Source organism: Mesocricetus auratus, unplaced genomic scaffold (genome assembly GCF_017639785.1).
Source record: "Mesocricetus auratus isolate SY011 unplaced genomic scaffold, BCM_Maur_2.0 Super-Scaffold_100022, whole genome shotgun sequence".
NCBI lineage: Eukaryota > Metazoa > Chordata > Mammalia > Rodentia > Cricetidae > Mesocricetus > Mesocricetus auratus.
The window spans coordinates 11,311,128-11,318,166 of NW_024429203.1; the positions used below are offsets into that span (position 1 = coordinate 11,311,128).

The 7,039-nt window shown below is 46.1% G+C and overlaps 1 pseudogene; it reads right to left on the bottom strand.

Annotated features, from left to right (window-relative positions):
• Positions 1-2,732: 2,732 nt before the first annotated feature.
• On the bottom strand, positions 2,733-3,442 carry LOC101837283 (annotated as a pseudogene).
• Between the last annotated feature and the right edge of the window lie 3,597 nt (positions 3,443-7,039).

Consider the following 7,039-nt stretch of genomic DNA (forward strand, 5'->3'; position numbering starts at 1 on the left):
CATTTTCATTCGGATCTGCCTTGACCCCGGTCAGACTTGACAGTCACCCATATCGTGCTCTCCTTGCTCAGAACTATTTCACTACATACCAGAGAACCTTCTCCTAACTAATTCGTGCTGTTCCGTGTTGAGACCTTCTGACTAATCTCAAAAGTGTCTGAGAAACTATAAAAGAAGATGCTCTAATACTCTTAGCAGAACCCTTTCTGGTGGAGCTTTAGAGTTCCCCAAGATAACGACACTTCCGCAAGTGTCTAACACAGGGCAGGCATTCAGTTCATGCTGTGGAGGCTTGTTGGCAGAATCTTGTTTCCAGGCCTCGTGCCCCAGGGTGGACTGACTCTTGAAGGAAGGTCAGACTCAATCACTCCAGAGATCAGAAGGGCTACCCTGAAAAAAAATGCCCACAGAGCTCTTATTTTTTTGTTTTTCATTCGACAAAACTCATTTTAGAGCTAGTTCACAACTTCAACAACACCCCCAAAATTTCTTTTTTTGTTGCAATTCGAAGCCTACTGATTATACCTACCCTCTAACTTACTTTATACACATTTGATTTTTACTTTATGTGTATTACTTCATTTTGGCTTTGGTCTAATCCTCATGATAAACGCATCCCCTTCTTTACAGATAAGAAAAAGCAAAGATTTGAGGTATTAACTTTACTAAACTCAAAAGGTTATGAGCAACCCCCATTTCAGCCGTCTGAGTTGAGAACCCACGCTTTGTTCGTGGTCATGAGAAGCCCGAAGTTTATAACGCAGTGTGATACGGAGCACACATTCTTAAGCAACTGCTTTGTATTTCCCCTCTCGTTTTGTTTTCCAAGTGTCTAAGTGAGCAAATTGAAGTTTTTTGATAAGGCAGCACTTTCTGAGGCGTCCTGTAGATGGTGCTGTTTCCACACTTTTGTAAAAGGAAACATCCCATACAGCCACCAGGGGGCACTGCGTTGTGCCTGGATCATGAGCAGTGAGATCCTGACTGATCTAGCTCCAAGAAAGGAAAGCCATCACACTCCTGTCCTCTGTAACAGGGACTCTCAGCTCCATCTCGCGGGCCCCTAAACAGGTAGGGTTCCTAACTGCATAGGTTTAGTCCTTGAGGCACTGAGGTACCTCCTGTGCTCAGCTCTCCTGCAGCAGCCAGTGGAAAGAGGAAAGAGCCTCTCATCCCTTCAAGCCCGTTGTCCTCTGAGCTACGTCTTTGATCTTACACACCCTAGCTTAAGATCATTTCACAACGGTATTGTAGCCTAGCTTCTCGGGCTCTTCCCATTCTCAGAGGTGAGAGAGGGTGCCAGGCCTCGGAGAAGCAGGCATGAGGGCGTTCCAAGGAAACTAGACACAATGGTCCATGGGGGCGTCCCCGCTCCACCCTGGCATTTTGTCTGTCAGCGGAAGATGACTGCTGACACACTGCTCTGTTGTCTGTGAACACGCCATCCAGGCTTAGCATGAACTGTGCCTGCATGGTTTAGATGGACAAACCTGGGAAACACTACGCTAAGTGAAACAAGTTGGCAATAGACCGTCACACACTGCATGAGTCCACTCGCCTCAGCGGACGCCTGTGACATGAAACAAAATTCGGCACATTTCCCCTGAAACTGTCCTCCAGATAGCCCCGGGTGGAGACGGGCCGACAGCATCCTTCTTCCTCAAGCCACTCTAGCTGGGAGCCAGGGAGTACTGAAGAGGCCCTCCGCTCACCTTCGCAAGGTTTTGACTGGAAAGCTCATTTCTCAAAGGCAGGAGAGAAGAGAGGGGAAATCCATCAAACGTGAGCAGACGCGAACTGGGCTGAAGTTGGTCTGTTTAAATGCTAGAGAAGGATTGCAGGAGATTTTTGATGGAGGAGAATCTAAGAAAATGCTACCTGTTTTTATTTTTTTAAGACAATTCACTGTACACATTTTATTTACAGTTTTGTACACTGTCTTAACATGGATGGGAGCCATTTGTAACCAAAGCAAATACCCTAAGTAATATAAAGTGTTAAAGTACAGCATAAAGACCCAAGAACAGACATACTAATTCTAGGTAGGAATATAATTATGGTGTTACATTTTTATAGTCCACAATTATGTTTAGGGGTTACACAGACATAGATCACTGATTTGAATGAAATGCATAAATTTGTAGCAAAGCTTTGTAGTTACAAAAAAACAAAAAAAATTACCAAAGAGTGCACAAATTTAATGTTTATTCCACCTTTCTGTCATATTCCTGGCTCCTTCACCAATGTTAGTGAGGAAAAAACAAAACAATTGAAAAACTGAAATCAGAATCACTAATGCTGTCAAGGAGGGAAGCAAATAAATTAAACTTTAGCAGCCACCAGCAAGAGGACAGCAAGGAGAATTCTGGGAAAGGAAACAAGGTTGCTAGAAAACTGTTCTCAGACTCTCACCAGCAAATCACGCTCCTGCACGGAGTGGAACAGAAACAGGTCTTTTCCTGCCAAGGTAACAGAATTGCAAGTTCTTTTCTGAATACTGTGGAAAGGCAAATGTGTGTATCGTGGTAATTCTAACCAGTGCTGGCCAGGAACACATCTGCGGGTTCTGGGGTGACGGATAATGTAATTCTTTGATTGGGAAAAATTGGGGCAGGGGGAAGAAATGAACACAGAGGTACAAGACAAAGGCGAATGAGACTTCTCATATCTTAGCAACATTTAGATGGAGCCAAACTTCAGTGCAGTCCACTCTTCTTGGACGAGGCTTTGGTTCAGCTCCCAGTCTCGATTGTGTGACGCAGTCTCTTGTGAGAATACTCAGGTGTCTTCGTAAACAACAAACCTGTTTTAGTGGTGGAGCCGCTCTTCGTAGCTGTGTCTGCGTGGGACTGATAACCAATCACTGTCTCTGGAGGAAGTCCTAACCTTTCCTCGTATACCCTCCCTATGTTTGTGACTGCGTCTCTGTTTTCACATCCAGTCGTCCATATTGCTATCTTATCACCTTTAACTCTAACATTAACAACAGCTCCACGTACACCGTCACTGTAGTCACCAAAATGTTCTCCAATAAGGCACGGCAGTGTTTCTAGCCAAAAAAAAAGCGATGGAGATCACTTAGTCTCCACTGTTTGTTCAGTGTAGTTAGCCACGGTCCTCCCCGTTTGTTCTTCTCATCTTCCCACATAGGCTCAATACCGTCCTTAAAAGGTGAGTTGTCACAGCCAGGCATTAAATTACCAGACACCTGGATATGGTTGTATAGAGCCCAAAAGTCTTCAACAAACTTAGAGATCAATCGAAGGTTTGCTTGCCAAGTTTTGTTTTTATCATTTTTAAAAAACCAGAGCGCCCACCTGTTCTGTAGAGGGTGTTTGATATAGTGCTCTGGGTTGGCAACCTCCTGATTAGATTCTGTTTTTTCCTCTTCTGCAGGTGGGGGATTAGTAGTAGGGTTGGTTTCCGGTTCCACAGTGGCCATCTTAGATCGATCTCGAAAATGCTACCTTTTAAATAGGCTTATTGCAGTGTAAACCAACATAAAAACTGCACATGTACGCAATCCTGTGTGTTTGTTACCTGTGAGTCATCCCCACAGTCTAGGTAAATGTAACATCCACCACCTCCCCACGTTTCTTTATGGTTTCTTAAATTATTTTTTATTTGGGGTTAAAAATACTAATATAGACCCAACTCCACAAACACCACATCCTAAAACCCTGTGCGCATCTTGGAACCTTAGGTGTTATATATGGGCAGGTGTCTAGAATTTACCTGTCTCTGTAACTGAAACCTCACACCTGCTGGCAAGTTCCACTTCCCTTCTCCAAAGCCTCCAGGGACCACCATACTATTTTCTCCTTCCACAAAACTGACAGCTAGAGACACCTCTTGTAGGTGGAATCATACAACCCCACCGTCCTCCATGGCTAAATTACTTCATACAGCAGAATGCCTTCCATGCTGATACATGATAGGATTTCCTTCTAGAATATACCTTACCCAAGTCTCTGTCCCTTTTGGAGAGAGACAGAGAGAGAGGGCAGGAAGAGAGGAAACAACAATAGTCACTGATTCCCTCGTGGACAGCTTTTGGGTCTTGGTTGGGGCCTGCCCACAGCCTGGGATGTGGAAGGGGAGGAGCCCTGGTGCTCACAGGTGGTCTCGGTGCTCACTGGGGCTGCTTCTCACTCCTGGAATTCGGGCAGGAAAGCCAGTCTGCAAGTTTATTGAGACCACCTTGCTGTGCTGTGCTATACTGTTATATCATGTAGCAATGTATGGCTTCACTCCGGAGTCCCTTTATAGACATCGGTCCTATGCATCTGATACTTACACTGTATGCAGTTATTTGCCTGTCACCTGGCTAGAGCTATCTCCAAACTCTCCTGTCCCCAAGAGCTCACCCAACTTAGTGTTTGTCCTCAACACACATCCTGGGGACAGCCTAGTGCCCAGCAGCCACATTCCAGAAGTATTCACTAAGTGGATGGAGGGAAGATTAAAATACACACCATTTCACATCTTTGAACTGTACTGACATCTTATTAGTATAAAGTAGTTGGTCTGATGCCTTTGCATTACCCACACAGACACACACACACATACACACACACACACACACAGAGGAGTTTCTACTTAAAAAAAGAAACAACCCTCTTTTCCCCATTGGAAGTCTGATGCTGTAATGATAAATGGCACACTTATTGAAAGCAAAACTAAGTATTTATTGTAGAAATTACTCACAAGATACCAAACAAGTAACCCAGATGAGCCGAGTAGTTTTCCGCTACCGAACTGGAAGCCGAAAGCCGGAAAAAGAGACCAAGACTTCCGTTGTTCAGTCTTTTATACCTACCCCCCCCCCGTAACACCCCCAGCCATGCCCAAAAGTGGGCCTGGCTAATGACGTAGTTCACCGCCTATGCACCGCCTATGTCCGTATACGTCTTTAGTCATGCCTAATGTGGGTGTGGTTAGCGGTGTGGTAAATTGCTCTTTTATTACCTCATCTGTATGCGCCTCTAGTAAGTCACATGGTTAATGGAGGTATTGTTTTCCTCCTACAGAAGTCCTTCTGGGCTATGCTTGCAAATTCCTCCCCCCACCTTCTCTTTGTTTCTCTTCCTTTCTTTCCTACACGTTTGTCTGCAGATATGTGGCCCAGGCTTGTCTTGAACTCACCACCTTTCTGCTTTAACCTCCCGGGGGCTGGGATTATAGGCACATCCCACCACATCCACCAGCAGGTCACTTCTTGCAGAGTGGTGGATTCCAGTGGCTTGGGTTGTATTTACAGGCCTGAGACTCTGGTCCCTCAAGTATCTTCTTGTAAGTTAGCATTGCAAAGTTTCAAAGCAAGCTTACAGTGAGAAGGGACCCAGGCAGTGGGACACTTGATCTGCCTGCCTAGGACAGAGAGAATTCTCTGGTCAGATAGGGTCACAGCCTGCCCTGGGGGTCCATCCAGCAGGCAATTCTCAGGGTACCAGCCCAGGCTGTCTGATTTGGGGACAATTGCCATTGGCACATGTATGTGCTCTGTCCGCCCTTTTCCAAGTCACTCGGAGGCAGGACACGCCTTCGAGAGGTGGGAGAGGAGAAGAGAAAAAGTACTATACACAGCTTTGTTAGTAACTGGAGGGAGAGCTGGGGCTCAGTGACCAGGCATGGTGTCACACAGTCTTATATAGTCCTTATTCTGGAGGTGCCACTGGGCCTTGAGAGTTGAATTGGATAAAGAGTACTTTTTCCCCCTCTGTTTCTCCATCCTCCTGATTTTTCTTTGCTCACAAGGGACAGCTTCCCCTTGTGAACACATGACAGCACATGATCTGGGAACTAGATTTCCCGGGTTCAAATCCTGGCTTTGACTTTTGTTTGAAGCATGGCATTAGGAAGCTCACTTCATGCGTGCCCGTAATTAAATCACCTCTTTTGTGACACGGGTCACTTCAAAAGATGGTTGTGAAGTGGGATAATAACTCAGGTGTTCCAACAGCACTTCGCATTTAGACAAGTGCTCAGTCAGGAAGAGACTGTCGGTCATCTCTGCCTCCCCTCTCCCACCGTTCCCTTTGATGTAGTTTCTACTCATTCTGAACGTATTCACGGGGTTAGGAGGATCCACGGTTGGGACAGGTACCCAGGGAGATACAGACGAAGATGAGGTATGGCCTCTGTCCTCAAGGATTTGAGATGGGACGTGCAGCCAGAAGCCAAATGCTTAAGCTAAAGAACAAGGCACGCTGAGGTGTGTGATGAAATCGTTGTCATTAGAGCAGAGTGGGCAGGGGCCGGCTGGAGAAGGGGTCATGAAAGTCACAACTTGATTTGCCGCCAAAAGGTGGTAGACCATGGAGAACCGATTTATGACTTTTCCACCCTGACAGTGACAACTCCTTGAACAGCTTTTACGTCAATATGGAAAACACAGATTCCACCACTGAGCCCTGGGGACATGTTTCGTGTCCCACAGGTAGATCATGTGTGAACTTAGGCTATCACTGCCTTTTTAACTGTAAGGAAAGAGGCCAAGGTTCAGGGGCTGTCTCATTCCACTGAGAAAATAGTCCCAAAGCCAACGCGGGGTAGCTTTCCCCTACCTAGGTCTGCCACGACTCTCTGTACCACGGTGGCAGAGAACTTGTGTTTAGATCAATAAACGCCCCTCCTCTGCGCTGGTCTTGCCTTCTGCAGAAGTCTATGAAGTTATAAGGTCAGCCTAATAGTGGATAACCACTGTGTCTCCATACCTGAGAAAGGACCGCCACTTCGGGAGACACATCACCACTGTGAAGAGACTTCCCTTGGGGAAATGTCGCATACACATTTACTCACTCCAATAGGAAGCATATGTCAGACCAAAGTACTGATACTGCCAATGTCCAGCTTGGTGAGCCAGTGAGTTTTATGGTGGTTACTTACAGGAGTACGGGTAAGGGGGTAGCTTACAGAGGCAGAAATAACTCAAAGACAGCTGTAGCACCAAAGCCCACCCCAGCATGGTGACAGCTCGTGAAAGCTGGGAACCTGGAGCACACTGAATAGCCTACAGGCTACATCACTGGAGAGTCCC